The 16,657-nt window shown below is 41.0% G+C and overlaps 1 protein-coding gene across 3 annotated transcripts in view; it reads left to right on the plus strand.

The window, feature by feature from the left end:
- DMGDH (dimethylglycine dehydrogenase) overlaps positions 1–16,657 on the plus strand; it is a 130,464-nt gene that overhangs the window by 26,837 nt on the left and 86,970 nt on the right. The window lies entirely within an intron of this gene.

Raw genomic sequence — 16,657 nt, forward strand, 5'->3', positions numbered from 1 at the left:
TGTTTACCCCTCACAACTCTGTGAGGTAGGCACCCCCACTTTGCACTCAAGAACTATGAGGTCAGAAAGCTAGAGCAGTTATCAGTGTGACTTCTAAACTTCCTTTGCCGCATTCCCAAAGGACTAAGTTCACTTGCATACCACCTGGGGAGTGAATTCTGTAATAGCTGTTCTTGGGAGGCTGCCCATGTTCTCTGTTCTCTGCTAGAGCAATGAGATGACCGAGGTCATAACACTGAAGGCTTTGGCCTCTTACAAAGCTGTTTGGGGTTAAGTAAATCCTGAAGAGAAGAAGGAGGGTTAGAGCTGGAGATCCACCCTGAATCTTCAGTTTTATAACCTTCAAACGGAGGTTGTCATTCTGTTTTCTGCCGGTGCTTTGCTCTACTTAAAACCCCATTTATTCATTCGATAAACCTTTAAATGTTTCATTCATACAGTGTTTCAAACACCTTCTTTGGAGTCAACTGGTACTTGACTTTAGTCTATTTTAAGATTCTTACCAGTACACAGCCCTCAGTTGATATAGAAAAATAATAACATATTTCTAAATAGCAAAATTGGCATCACCCACCAGCTTCTGAACCTCAAGAATATAGGAACATATATATTTTTCAACTTAACATAGGCATATAAAAAGAACCCCAAAGAGTAAAAAAGGGCATCCATAAAAAAAATAAGGTTCTCTCTAAATTCCACTTCTCCACTTCAACTTTTTTATAACTTACCCAGCTTAAAGAATTTTGGAAAAAATCTGGCACTTTCAGAAACCTGCTTCCAATGATACCAGTACACATGCACCAGAATAGCTGAAATGGAAAATATGAGATGTTGGGGAGGATGAGGAGTGATTGGAACTCTCATTGCTGCTGGTGGGAGCATAAATTGGCACAACTGTTTAGAAAACAATGTTTGGCCAGTGTCTTTTAGAGCTGCACGTATCTCTGTCAAGCAGTTCTACTCCTGGTGGAAACATGTGTGAGCATTCCTCAAAAGACATTTACAGGACTGTTCATAAATGGCCCAAACTGAAAAGTACTCAAACGCCCATCAGCGATAGAATAGATCAATGAATTGTGACATAGTTACACAAGGGAGTGCTGTACCCAATGCGAAATAGTTCACTTATAACCACATGCGACGATATGGATGAAGCTCACAAACAGTGTTGAGTTAGAGAAGCCAGACACAAAAGGGCAATCCTGTAAGATTATAGTTACATGATGTACAAAAACAGGCAAAACTAAGCTATCCTCTTAGAAGTCACATTATTGATTACCCGAGGGGGAGGGCAGAGTGATGAGGAGGGAATGGGGTACTTTTGGGATGCTGATAATAGTCTATTTTTTTACCTTAGCGCTATGTGCTTGTGTTCAGCTTATGAATATTCACTAAGCTGTACACTTACAACATATGTACTGTTTTTTGTATGTATCTTATACTCGAATAAAAAATTAACAACAAAAATAAAAATGACATAGGGCGCCTGGGTGGCTCAGTTGGTTAAGCAACTGCCTTCGGCTCAGGTCATGATCCTGGAGTCCCTGGATCGAGTCCCGCATCGGGCTCCCTGCTCGGCAGGGAGTCTGCTTCTCCCTCTGACCCTCCTCCCTCTCATGCTCTCTGTCTCTCATTCTCTCTCTCTCAAATAAATAAATAAAATCTTTAAAAAAATAAAAAATAAAAAAATAAAAAAATAAATAAAAATGACATAAAACAGCTTCTTGGACTTTTGTGTATCCCACAAAAAGTCCAATGAACTAAATAAACTAAAAAAATCTAAAATAAGCCAGTCCAGATTTTGAATACTGTCATTTTACTGATGGTGGGGAATGACTCAGGCAGACAGAATTAACTCTAATTGTTTTCTTATTATAAAAGTAATCCATTTTGAAAAATAAATTCAGTACTTAATATATACAAACAGTACCCAAAATTCAAAAGGTCATGAATTGTTAATGAGATTAACTATACCAGCATGATCTAGAATAAACAGTAAAAAGAAAAAATTAAAACGCTATTTCAGGGTGTCAGTTTCATTTTATTTTTAAATGGCTGTTAGATCAGCATTGCATAATGTGTAGAAGATCCATTTTTTTTAAAGTTAATTTCATTTTAATTAACGAGTTAATTAAAATAGGTAAGATGTTCACTTGGTCCAAAATTCAGAAATTAAAAAAGGGCATCCTGGCCCTCGTGGCACCCAACTCCAGTCCACCAATGTTCCAGTTCTTTTGTGACCATTCAGAAATATTTTATGCACATACAACAAATATGTATGAACATTTTTGCCCCCCCACTTAACCAACCAGTAGTGCACCATAGACCCTGGTCTTTATTTTGCTTGCTTTTTTTTCCCCTTAACGTATCTTCTCAATCATTTCACGTTAATAGGCAAGGAGCTTCCTCTTTTTTTTAAATGGCTTAATATTTTATTGTATAATGTAGCAGGATTTATTTAGCCTGTCCCTGTTGATGGGTAGTAACATTATTTCCAGGCTTTGCCACTTCAAATAAAACGGAAATGAACAGCTTTCTACCTACATTATTTCATACATTTGAATAAATATCTATCTAGGAAATCTAGAAGACTAGTTAACTTTGGACCATCAATATTCATTTGCTTTCTCCATGTAATCATTTTAGTTTTGAACTTAAAACAATCAAGTGTGTTCTAGAGTTCTAAGTCATAAGGGTTTTCAGGGAGAAGAGATTGATTGACCCATGCACTCATTAATTTCTTCAACAAATAATTATCGAGTCCTTCTTTATTCTCCCCGGTGAACAAAAGAGACAACATTTCTCGCTGCCCTGTTGTTTACATTCTGGGGTGTGTGTGTGTGTGTGTGTGTGTGTGTGTGTGTGGCTGAGTGTGGGTAGGGAGAGGAGAAAGACAACACACAAAATGGCTAAGTTATATATATGTCAGGAAAGGTTAAATAATGCCCTGGAGAAAAACAAAGCAGGGATGGGGAGTAGGTCATTCCAGGAAGGGTGTCGCATCTTTCAACAGGGCCAACAGGCCACTGTAAGGACTTGGCAGTTACCCTGCAGGAGCTGGGGCCGTGGGAGGATTTTTCCTACCATTATGTTTTTTCTTTCTTTTTGAAAAATAATGGTTTTTATTTTGAAATAGCTTTAGGTTTATAGAAAAGTTGCACAGATAGTTCATCTTTTCCTCCTCGACATAGAGGTCCTAATAGGAGCACACAGCTTTTTTTTTCTTTTTAAGATTTTATTTATTTATTTGTCAGAGAGAGAGCACAAGCAGGGGGAGCATTGGGCAGAGGGAGAGGGAGAAGCAGACTCCCCGCTGAGCAGGGAGCCCGATGCAGGACTTGATCCCAGGACCCTGGGATCACGACCTGAGCTGAAGGCAGACGCTCAACCAACTGAGCCGCCCAGGCGTCCTGAGCACACAGCTCTTGCGAACTTAGCTACAAGGATTTCTTTCTTTCTTTTTAGAATTTTTATTTATTTGACAGAGAGAGACACAGTGAGAGAGGGAACACAAGCAGGGGGAGTGGGAGAGGGAGAAGCAGGCTTCCCGCTGAGTAGGGAGCCCAATGCAGGGCTCGATCCCAGGACCCTGGGATCATGACCTGAGCTGAAAGCAGACGCTTAATGACTGAGCCACCCAGGCGCCCCGCTACGAGGATTTCTAAAAGCAGGCTGCCTCACCCAGTTTGTTTCCCCTGAAGATACTACCTTACTATGGTGCTTTTCTCAAAACTGAGAAACCAACATTGGTATACTCCTATTAACTCAACTCCAGGCTTTAAAAAGTTTTCACCAGTTTTTCCATTAATGTCCTCTTTCTGTCCCAGAATCCGATCCAGGATACCGCATGGCATTTAGTTCTTAAAGTCTCCTTCAGCTCCACTCGGCCGTGACTGTTTCTCAATATTTCCTGGCTTTTCATGACCTTGACAATTTTGGGGAGTACCAATCAGGTATTTTGTAGACTGTCCCTCGGTCTAGATTTGTCTGATATTTTTCTTATGGTTAGAGTGGGGCAATGGATCTGGGGAAAGAATACTAAAGAAGTGAAGGGCCTTTCTCCTTCCATTGTATCAGGGCCGCCTGATATCCCCCTGAGCAGGTGATGCTAACCTGGTCATTTGGTTCAGGTGGGTCTGCCAGGTTTTTCCACTCTTACTATTTTCCCCTTTCTATTCTTTATTCTTTGGAAGCCAGTCACTAAGTATAGCCCACACTCAACTGACATACATTTTAGAAGGCCTACTCAGGCTCCTGGTTGACACTAGATTGTCAATAGGACAAGGGCAAAAACAATATATCAGGTAGAGTATGGAGGCTAGAACCAGTGCAGCCACAGAGGAGGCAATGAGAAATGTCTGGCTTCTGTTTCTAAACTTCCGAGCTGGGGAGCCCTGAGCCAGTTCTGTAGGGATGTGAGTATACGTATGGATGTAGCAATAGACTACCTGAAATCATTTCATTTTTGCCCTTCCAGGCTGGGCTTGGGCTCTATGTCGTTCCCATTGCATGTTACCTGGAGAAGATTTTGGCTGTAGATGGGAGAAGGGGCAGTTCAGTTTACTCACTGAATTAGGTAATTTATATATGGTGCAGGGATATACAAGTTCTAAATACATGATACTTTTGCACTTGCTATTATTTTTGCTTATTTTTCAACAATTATTAATGGAAAGTCTATTATTTATTTCTAGGTGTAACTAAGTATGAAAGCGTAGTGCCTGGCTCTCAATAAATACTTGTTGAACCAGCCAGAAGAAATTAGGCAGCAAGTGTTTGACAGAGGAATGGCCCCTCTCACCCGGTGACCTTGGCCTCCAGAGCTCCTCCTCTACTCCTCTCATGGCCATCACTTGGAATTTCCCCCTCTTCTTCTCTTTTTCCTTCCAACTGCTGCTTTCTAGGGATAATCCCTTCACCTTCATCCCATGTTGGGTCAGATGGTTCTGGGGTTGGTTTGTTATGCCACAGAAAGCAAAAAACCCTAAAGAAGTTAAATCTAGAAACAGCCCACCCATCTAGTCTTATTTCCTTCTGAAATAAAATGAATCTGATCTTGCTTCTTTGCTTTGCGTGTCCAACAGTCTTCCTCTAGGGATGACAGAGGGAAGTTATTCTTTTCCGTCTTACCAAGTCTGCTTTCAGAAATCCCCGTAGTTAGGTTTTAAAGAGCTGGGTGCTCAGGTGCCTGGCTGGCTCAGTTAGTTAAACCACTGACTTTTGATTTTGGCTCAGGTTATGATCTCAGGGTTGTGAGAGCCCTGTATTGGGCTGTGTGCTGGTCCTCGAATCTGCTTAAGATTCTTTCTCTCTCTTCCCCTGCACCCCTCCCCCCGCCCCCAGCTCTCTCTCTCTAAATAGCTGGTCCTTGTATTAGGCCCTATAGATTTGGGGTGAAAGCTGAAACTGTGCTCTGTTGTTCTCTTACCTGCAATGGGCTTCTTGTCCTTGAATTATTGGTTATTCTTTAAGATTCAGGTCTAAGTTTTCCCTAGTAAATCCTTCCCCAACCACTCCTTCCCACTTCTCCCAGAGTAGGAACTTTGTGCCGGTTTGGGAGCCCAATCACATTCTGAAGTAGGAAAATATGTTCAAAGTCTTAAAATATTTATAAATTTGTAAACATACTTTAGAACACAACTATGAATTGCTTATATCTTTAAAAAACTGGTAAGCTATAAAATATTTAAAAAATTAATGTAAAATTAAGATCATAATGTTTTTAATTAGGCTTTTGAGATATGGTTTTGGTTTCAGGAAGATTATCTGGGACATGACTTGAGGCAGCCTGAATGAAGAAGTGGGAAGAGTAAGACAGTCAAGGGGTAAGGTCCATATGTGGTGTCCTATAAAGGTTGCTAGCTGTAAGCAATGGGGTTGCATTGCCTCTTCTGTAGGGCCTCATGAGAATCATCCAGAATATCTGTTGGAATTGTCTACTTGGAAGAACAGGATGCTGGAGCAGTAATCCACTGGATCTGTTCCCCAAGCAATTGAGGGTTGCTTTGAGGATGTTACCTCTCTTACATTTTTGGTCATTTGCCTGTGGGAACAGAGGTCACATCTGCCCAGGTGAGCCCCTTGGGCCACAAGCAGGATGACTCAGGTGGCACCAGAGAAGGGTGCTATTGGTGCACAGCTGTGGCTTGAAATTCTGGCCTGGGGCTCCTTAAAGTGTCAAATAGGGGAACTAATTCTGGGTGCTTATTACTATTAATTTATTGTACAAGTCCCCAAATTTGATTGCATAACACCTCTTGAGATGCTCCAGGCAGATATTCTCCTGAGTCTTTTTTTTTTAATTGTGGTAAGATATATATAGCATAAAATATATCTAAAATGTGCCATTTTACCCATTTCCATGTGTACAGTTCAGTGGCATTAAGTACACTCAAATTATTATGTAACCATCACCACCATCCATTTCTAGAATTTTTTTAATCTTCCCAAACTGAAATTCAACACCTGTTAAACAATAACTCCCCATTCTGCCCTTCCCCCATTTCCTGTCAACCACCATTCTTTCTGTCTCTCTGAATTTGACTACTACATATGGGTACCCCATATAAGTGGAATCATACAGTATTTGTCCTTTTCCAACTGGCTTATTTCATGTAGCATAATGTCTTCAAGGTTCATTCATGTTGTAGCATATGTCAGAATTCCCTTCCTTTTTAAGGCTGAATAGTATTCCATTGTATGTATATACCACATTTTGTTTATCTACCCACCTGTTGATTTTTGTTTGGATTACTTCTGCTTTTTGGATATTGTGAATAATGCTGCTATGAACATGGGTACACCAATACCTGTTTGAGTCCCTGTTTTTGCTTTTCTTAGGTATATACCCTGAAGTGGAATCATTTGATAATTCTATTTTTAATTTTGTAAGGAACCAATATACTGTTTTCCTTTTTTAAAAAAAGATTTTATTTATTTATTTGTCAGAGAGAGAGAGCACAGCAGGGGGAATGGCAGGCAGAGGGAGAAGCAGGCTCCCTGCTGAGCAGGGAGCCCGATGCGGGACTCAATCCCAGGACTCTGGGGTCATGACCTGAGCTGAAGGCAGACGCTTAACTGACTGAGCCACCCCGGCATCCCGAGGAACAACTATACTGTTTTCCACAGTGGCTATGCCATTTTACATTCCCACCAAGAGTGCTCAAGTGTTTCGATTTCACCACATCCTTGTCAATACTTGTTATTTCTAATGGGTGTGAGTTGATATGTCATTGTGGTTTTGATTTGTATTTCCCTAATAATTAGTGATATTGAGCATCTTTCCATATGCTTGTTGGCCATTTATATATATTCTATGGAGAAATGTCTAATCAAGTCCTTTGTTCATTTTTTAATCCGGTTGTTTTTTGTTGTTGTTTTTGAGTTCTTTAAACTCTGTAGGAGTTCTTTATATATTCTGGATATTAACCCTTAATCAGATACGCAGTTTACAAATATTTTCTCCCATTCCATTGTTTACCTTTTTCACTGACTCTTTTGTTTGTTTTTAAGATGTTGGGGCTTAGAGTGATTTAGTGACTTGTAAAGATCATAGATATCATATTGGAGCCACTGGGACTTGAACCCGGGTCTCCTACTCTTTACTTAGTCTCCTTTTTTCACTGTCTCACCCCAGTCCCTAACATTTGGTCACATCAACATAAAAAGTAGTTTGTCCTGTATAGGCGAAGTACCAAGTAATAAAATTTTAATTGGTCCTTTGTATGACCTAGGCTCTTGCTGCTCTCCCCAATCAGTCCTCCTCTCCCATCATCCAGTGCTGATGCTTATAGAGATACAGAATGCACCTGGGTGACTTTAGTTATGTTGATTAGCTAATTAATTAATTAGATTTATTTTCTTCATCATATCCACCTTAAAATGTTCTTTTCTGCTCCTTAAAATGTTTTTAGGAATCAGGACATGTTTTCCAAAGACTATTTCTTTCTTTTTTTTTTTTTTACTTTAACAATTACATGGTGTTTTACAAAGAAGATAGCTGATGGGTTTTTCTACCACATTTTAAAGAAGAGACTTTTATTAGATGGAGCAAGTTTCCATCCATTCCAAATTAATCCTAAAGCATAGATGCTAATAAATGCAGGCCACTGCTGAGTAGAGTGCCTGATACAAAGTAGGTCTCCAATAAACATTTGTCAAATGAATGCCACGATGCCACAATGAGGGGGGAGGATTTATAGGGGAAGCGGGCTCAATTGTTTGATTTAGCAGGGGAAAAGAAGCAATATTTTCCACATTTGGCCTCTGTGGAAATTGGTTTTATTTGTCTCATTCTTCATGTCTGAGGCTTTGGGACACAGCATACTCGGGAGGGGGCAGGAATAAATCTGCAGAAGAACACAGCAAGCTGGAGTAGCCTCTCTGGCTGGATGTTGCTGGGAGCCTAATAGTGGGTCCTTGTGAGCAAAGCATCCTGCTTCCCCGCTGTATCATGGGAGACTCTGAAAAGAGATTCTTGAAAAAAATGAGGAAACTATTTGGACTTTCAACATGATTTCTTTCTTTTTTTTTTTTTTTAAGATTTTTTATTTATTTATCTGAGAGAGAGAATGGGAGACAGAGAGCATGAAAGGGGGAGGATCAGAGGGAGAAGCAGACTCCCCACTGAGCAGGGAGTCCGATGCGGGACTCGATCCCGGGACTCCAGGATCATGACCTGAGCCGAAGGCAGTTGCTTAACCAACTGAGCCACCCAGGCGCCCCTCAACATGATTTCTTTTCAACAGAGACTCCTTGAGTAAATCACTAAACTTTCCTGGGCCTCTGTGTCCTCTCAGCAGCAATCATGGAGTTGAACTAGGAGAGTTACTTTCCTTGGGCTCTAAGATGTTATATTTCTAGTTTAGTATTCAATGTGCAGGAAAAGTCTGGAAAAATAACTTGAGCAGGACTGAGAGTTAAATGTACATATTTCAAATCGGATCCTAACTGTCATTAAAGTTTCTGGAAAACTTAAACAGATATTTTTGCCTGCTTTTAAGTTTTTATTTCAACCATTATCTTTAACTTATATATCTCAGCTTATAACTTCAATTATGCATTAAATATGATACCTATCTCATGCACATGATTATATTTCAATGTGATAGCATCATAGAGGTATTCCTGGTCAATACAAATACTTGATTTCTGTTTGTTAATGTGGTCATGTTGTCTGACTGCCTACCAATCTTTGAACATCCTTCCTATGTTTTGGGGTAATTTCCCATTTTAGGAGTCTTGCCTCCCCAAGGCAGAAGCCCCAACACTGACTTTCCCAGCTTTTCTAGCAGCAAGGATGGAGCAGGCCTGTGACTTAGGCCCTACTAATCAGACACAGGAACTTGAGAGTCTGAGTGAGAAGCAAGCGGTATGATGGGACAGGCATCAAGGGGAATCTCTTTTCTGGCCTGTGTTGTGGCCCAAGCAGCAGTTATGGAGGGGGGTCCTTGCATCTAGTGTTATCAGTACGGTCACCCATGGACTGGTTTGGGTTTTGTTCCTTCAGATCAGCCTGACTCTGGCCCTCTTGAAGGTTCTGAGAACTTCTGAATAACTTTTAATAAGTGCTTTTCCTGCTAAACTTGATAGAATGGGTTTTGTTGCTGGCAAACACAAACATTGACTGTTTATTTCCAAAAGGGTCCTTATGTGTCCAAGATCTGTATTTACTTTCCAAGACAAAAAATAATCTTCAAATTATCTGTTCTTAAACTCAGTATTTTTAGTCAATAAAATAATATGACTGATGCTTTAATAACAATTATTTATTCATTCAACAAATCTTATGCTCAGAGCTGAAAAGGATATGATGATTAGTGAAGACACAAGCCCTGTCTCTGGAAGCTCACCTCTGTTTTATTTAATTAATTAATTAATTAATTAATTAATTTATTGTAAAGATTTTATTTATTTATTTGACAGAGACACAGCGAGAGAGGGAACACAAGCAGAGGGAGTGGGAGAGGGAGAAGCAGGCCTCCCGCAGAGCGAGGAGCCCGATGCGGGGCTCGATCCCAGCACCCTGGGATCGTGACCTGAGCCGAAGGCAGATGCTTAATGACTGAGCCACCCGGGCGCCCCTCACCTCTGTTTTAAAGCTGAGCATCTATCCTTGGATAGCTTAATAATTATAATAATATTTAACATTAATGAATATTTACCCTGCTCCAGGCACGTGTGTTAACTCACTGAACTGTCCTAACAACTCTGAGAGTAGGTACAGCTATTGTCCTCAAACTAAGTCACTTGTTCAAGGCCACATAGCTACTAAGCTGCAGAGCTGAGACTCAGACTCAGGTGGTCTGGGCCCAGACTGCACATCCTTTTTTTTTTTTAAGATTTATTTATTTATTTGAGAGAGAGAAAGAGAAAGAGCACAAGAGGGAGGGGCAGAGAGAGAGAGAACCTCCCCCAGATTCCCTGCCTACCATGGAGCCCGACATAGGGCTCTGATCCCATGACCCTGAGATCATGACCAGAGCCGAAATCAGGAGTTGCATGCTTAACCAACTGAGCCGCTCAGGTTCCCCTCGAGATTGCACATCCTTAATACCACTCTACGGCAGTATGTTCATGTCATGTGAGAGTTGTGATTTATTTTTATTTTTTTTATTTTTTATTTTTTTTAAAGATTTTTTATTTATTTATTTGAGAGAGAGAGAATGAGAGAGAGCAAGCACATGAGAGGGGGGAGGGTCAGAGGGAGAAGCAGACTCCCCGCCGAGCAGGGAGCCCGATGCGGGACTCGATCCAGGGACTCCAGGATCATGACCTGAGCCGAAGGCAGTCGCTTAACCAACTGAGCCACCCAGGCGCCCGAGAGTTGTGATTTAGATGACACCATTTATAGTCTTCATGCTTGAAACTGTTTCTCTTTCATTATAAAATTAAGAATCAATAGTCATAATTGAACCATGAAAGAGTAGACTCCTCCCTTTTTTTAAAGATAAAACTGGGGGCACCTGGGTGGCTCAGTTGGTTAAGCATCTGACTTCAGCTCAGGTCATGATCTTGGGGTCCTGGGATTGAGCCCCACATCGGGCTCCCTGCTCAGCAGGGAGTCTGCTTGTCCTTCTCCCTCTGCCCCTCCCCCCTGCTCATGCTCTCGCTCTCTCATTCTCGAATAAATAAAACTAAAAAAAAAAAAGAGAGAGATATAAAACTGAGCCCCAAAAAGGAGCATAATCTTTCCATCAGTTTCCTTGGGCACAGCTGAGAGGGACTAGAACTTTCAAAAAGATAATTTAAGGGGCACCTGGCTGGCTCAGTCAGAAGAGCCAACTCTTGATCTCAGGGTTGTGAGTTCAAGCCCCGCGTTGGGTGTAGAGATTACTAAAAATAATAATAATAAAAAGACAATTTAAACACTATACCTCCCCGTCCTGTTGTTTCCTTTTTGTGGCTTATTCTTAACACAGCAGCCAAAATGATCCTGTCCCTTCCTGGGTCAAAACCCTCCCGTGCCCTCTCCTATCACTCAGGGAAAGCCAAAATCCTTGCTAGTACTGACATGTCCTCTCATAATCCAACTCCCCTTTTCCTCAGATCTCATCTCCTGTGTCTCTCCTCTCACTGTGTCCTCAGCATCCCTAGCTTCTTGGCTGCTCCTTGTGCACATGGGGCCAGTGAGGCGCTTTGGGCTCTGACCTTTCTGGACTGCTTTTCTCCAAGAAATCTATGTGACCATTGTTGTTATCTATTCCAGGGCTTTTCTTGAAAATAACCTTTAGCAAGGGCTTCCTAGGGCCCTCTCTAACTAAAATCTCAACTCTCTGGGCTCTGGGATGACCAACATTGGTCCAGGAGAGAGGGCTTTCCCAGCACACAGGACTTTCGGTGTTAAACTGGGTTTATCCTGGACAAACCAGGCCAGTTGTTGACCCTGTACAGTCCCAGCACCTAGAACAGAGCCTGGCTCATAAGAGTCTTCATAGATATTGTTGAATACAAGGAATGAATGAATAAATGAATAAGCACGTAGGTAAAGGAAAGAAGTATTTTTAGTGGGAGTGTAGGGGGGTACATATTGCCCGTAAAATCAGAATATATAGATATAGCTATGTTCATCATAGCAACTTATAGGCTTCTTCAGCATGGAAAGAAGCCCAACTTTCATGAACGGGGGGACCAGTATTTCTTAATCTCCTAATCAGAAAAGTATAATTTACCAATTTTGCTGCTGCTGAAAGTGGTTTGGAACACAGTGTCCCAAACTCATTTTTTAGAGAAAAATAAAATGGCTGTGTTGACTTTACTGTTTTTAGACTTTAAAATGGTTTCCATATTTTAAATGGCATTGGCACGTTTTTAAATGTGCACTTTTTTCCGTTACTAATGATCCTGAGTCCCAATCCTCTCCTCTATCCTAATGCTTCCCTCAGCTCTTGCAGCCTGGACCTGCCTGAGCTTGCTCCCTTAGTTGTTCTGCTCGCAGAGCCTACCATTCCACTTACTGATGCCCCTTCTTTCCTCCCACCAGTCTCCCCAACTTCAGCTCCTTTGAATCAGCGCAATCTAATGCTGGTCTGTCATATATCATGTACTTGTTCTTCCAAATATTTTTGGCAAGAGAATTCAACAAGGCAGCATAAGACAGTGGTGTATTCATCTTTGTATCCCTTGGTTTGTACATTCATTCATTCATTCATTCAAAATCTTTTTGAGTCCTACACCATGCCAGGCCCTGGGAATATAACAATTAACAAGATATTTCCTCTGTCCCCTCAAGTAGGGACAGGGAAGTAAATAGGAATGATCCAGGGAGTACTGACACTATATTGTACTTATTTATGATAAATATTGGATACTATCAAGCATATAGGAAGGGTGCCATGACTATCATAGGTCAAGCACTAAGTACATGTTACTTGAGTAATGAATGGATGAGCCAGTGATTGAGAGTGGATATAATTTTTTTTATTTAAATTCAATTAGCCAGGGTACAGAACATCATTAGTTTTTGATATAATGTTCAATGACTCATTAGTTGAGTATAACACCCAATGCTCATCATATCATGTGCCCTTGAGAGTGGATATAATTGTTATGAAAGCACAGAACCCTCAGGGTAGGTCATACCATCAACTGGAAAGACGCTTCTTCCATTTTTCTGCTTTGAAGAGGCCAGCTCATCTGGATCTAGATCATGAAGAGTACAACTTCTCTTTCCCCTTCTCTCTTTCCTGCTCTGACTGAATAACAGAATGAAAGGACAGGTGGCTTCAGAGCACCAGCAATACCATTTAGCATGCCCCATCTCCTTTGCTCAGGACTCTTGAGTAACATAACTCTGATGGCAGGCAAAATTGTAGCCTTCTGAAATTCTTTTCAGCATTTTCATTATTGATTAAACAAAGTGTGTGCTGGTCTTCAAGGCAGCTGACTGTACAGCCAAAATGAGTTGCTTAACTCTGCTTAGGGTTTTGCAGAAGGGAATCAGATCCTGTCTGTGCTCATTGTGAAGGGAATTGTTTTTCCAGCTGAACTTCGCCCCTTAGATTCCGCACATCTCTTCCATCCCTTACAGCTATTTGCTGGTGTGCACTGTTGATTCTACACACAGCACAGCAGGGTTTATCAGGGGGCCATCTGCTCTTCTAGGTAACTCCCTAGTACAGTAAACATCTGCTGTGAAACTGGAAAGAGCTGGTTTGAGCCAGTTGTTCTTAGTTTCACTGAGCAGTCTTAACTTTTGAGGATTACCCTGTTCTTAATTCCCCCTGCCAAATCAGAACCTGTAGAAATTTTGCTTTTTAAGAAAACCCTCATTTTTATATGTTGAAATATTTAAAGGAAATTTTAAACAGTAATTTAACATTTTAGTATGCATTAAAAAATTCATATGCATCTCTAAAGAGCGAGGACATTTTCCTATGTGGTCAAAATTAATTTTGATTCCTTAATACCCAGTCTGTATCCAAATGTTCCCAGTTTGTACCCAAAAGGTCTTTTATGGCAGGTTTGTCAAAACTAGGATCCAATTCAGGACTATGTATTGCATTGGTTTCTTTCTTTTTTTTTTTTTTATGATTTTATTTATTTATTTGAGAGAGAGAGAGAGAGCAAGTAGGGGGAGGGAGAGGGACAAGAAGACTCCCCACTGAGCGTGGAGCCCGCCACATCTGGTGGGGCTGGAGACAGGGCTCCATCTCAGGACCCGAGATCACAAGATCACAACCTGAGCCAAAACCAGGAGTCAGAGGCTCAACCAACTGAGCCACCCAGGTGCCCCGCATTGGTTTCTTATATATAGATGAGCAGTCCCAAGGTACTGACTTGTGGAATAGACCAGAGCAGCTTTCCTATAGAATATATGATTCTCCCGATTCCTTCCTTGTGGTATTGTTTTCCTTATTCCAATATCACTTGTGTTTCCTCTAAATTGGATTATATTCCACTCAGGTACTTTTGGCTGGTATATATCATTGATGATGCAGTGTTTCTAATACTGTGTCACAACAAGGAACTCATGATCTGATGATTTCTCCTCTTGCAATTAGCACTCTTGGTATAAGTTTTAAAACTAATTTTATTGAAAAAATAATAGCTACCCACATTAAGACACTAAAAAAGGTATCAGAGAAAAAGAAGTCTTCCTACTGTACCATAGTTTTGTTAAGGTAGGCAGTTAATTAGGTTCTAACAGGATACCCACAGGCCAGCATAGAGGAAGTCATGGGCAGCTATTGGGAAAGTCAGAGGCCTGTCATAGTAGCACTCCACAAGAAGCCAGATCAAACCAGACAGACCCAAGATGGCAGGTGCCGTGACAGGAAACCCCTGACCAGGTAAGGAAGAAAAGGCATGAAAAACCTGCTTCCAAGAAATCCCTGCTCCAAGTAATGAATATTGCAACCCCTAGTTAAAGATTTTCAATAAAAGATAGAAACCCAAACCCCAGGTCAGCAGCTCTGTCTCTCTTGAGTTCACTGGCTCTCATACTCGCTCAGAGAATGTACTTTTGCTTTCATAAACTTTCCTGCTTGTGTTGTGTGTCTGTCCTTGAATTCTTTCTTGTGATGAGACCAAGAATCTTCGGTGACTTCTTTGGGATGGGTTGAGCCAAGGCCTCGGGGCCTGGGGTCTCCCGAGTTCACCCGGCAACAGTTTTAGTCACTAGTCTTCTTTTCATAGGAAGGAGGCATTCCTCCTGGAAATATTCTACACAAACACAGTAGGAGCACAGTTTCATTTAACAGCATATCTAGGAGGTCCTTCCATTTTGGTACATGTTGACCTAATGTATTCTTCTTAATTGCTCCATGGTTTATCATCCTGTAGATGTTCCTTAATTCACTTAACTAATGTTTCATTATGGATATTTTTGTAATTTCCAGATATGTACTTTTGCACAAATATGAAGATAAATATAGGTTACATTCCTAGAAATGACACTGCTAGTTTAAGAGCATGTGAATTCTAAATTTTGATAGCCATGGCCTAATTTCTTTTCAAATAGTACCAGTTTATACTTCTACATAAAGCCTATGTGTGATAGCGTCTTTTCCCCTAGATCCTTATTACCATAAGGTATTACCAATTTTTTGGTTTTTATCAGTGATAGGTGAAAAAAGAGATTTCGTTGTACTTACCTAATTTTGACATGTACTTACGTAATTTTGAATGTGTTGCATATCTTTTCCTACCCTTCATAGGTTAAGGAAATAGATTTCCTAATCTATAGGGTAAGGAAAGCCTCTCTTAGTTTCTCAAATGTATGCAGTATTTGTGACAGGATATGAGCATTCAGATTGCTTTAATCCATAAATCTTTTATCCCTCCCTTTTCCCTACACTGCAAAGCTCTAAGGCAAATATTTCCCCCACCTCCAATAAACATGCCTTTTAGGAAAGTGGGCCTCATTTTTCTATTGATTTTGGTCTAAAGTTCTATTATAACCCATAGAGCAACAGGAAAAGAGGGTTTTTCTGGGAAAACCTTAAAAGGTTGTGGGCATTGAGGGAAATGGGGAGAAGGCAATATGATGTGTATGTGCGGGGTGCAGGAGCTGGGAACTGATCCCCAGAAGTTGCCCAAGAAGGGAAACGATCTGTTTCCCTGGGAGGGGAAGAGTCAAGTTGGGCCTGGCAGGTACCACATTAAGGGATAATGTGTCAACGCCCAGAAGCTGCCTGACGTCTCCGTCAGTGCCTGGAAGCTCACATCATCTCTACCAGGGGCACTGCGCTTCCCGGCGCCTCTGACTCCCAGCATCACAGCTTACAGTGGAATAGTGATTGTCGAAGAGTGCTGGCGCTGCCAGTGCTGACTCCAAGGCTTTGCTTGGTCCCCAGCTGCATTCAGCTCCCTCCCAGAACACTTGGAAGCCCAAGAGAATGCGGTGGAATGGAGTTCTGATTGCCAGTCTCATAGGTGAGCCCCACCCTCATAACATCTGCGTAGATGGGAAGAGAGTAGAACTAAGACAGCTCAAGACGCCCCTCCTGGAACAGCAGTTACTAACCCTGTTACACATTAGTCCCATTTGACTTTACCTTTGTTAAGAATCTTTTGAGTTTTGTGCAGACATTTAAATTTTTTGTATGGTAAAATTTGTGTTTTTTCTCTTATGGCTTTTCTTTTATGCGTTTATGTTTAAAACTTTGATCAACCTTGAACTCGTTCTAAGAGATCTAACTTTTTCTTTCCATATGAT

The sequence above is a fragment of the Halichoerus grypus genome, chromosome 2 (genome assembly GCF_964656455.1).
Source record: "Halichoerus grypus chromosome 2, mHalGry1.hap1.1, whole genome shotgun sequence".
Classification (NCBI taxonomy): Eukaryota; Metazoa; Chordata; class Mammalia; order Carnivora; family Phocidae; genus Halichoerus; species Halichoerus grypus.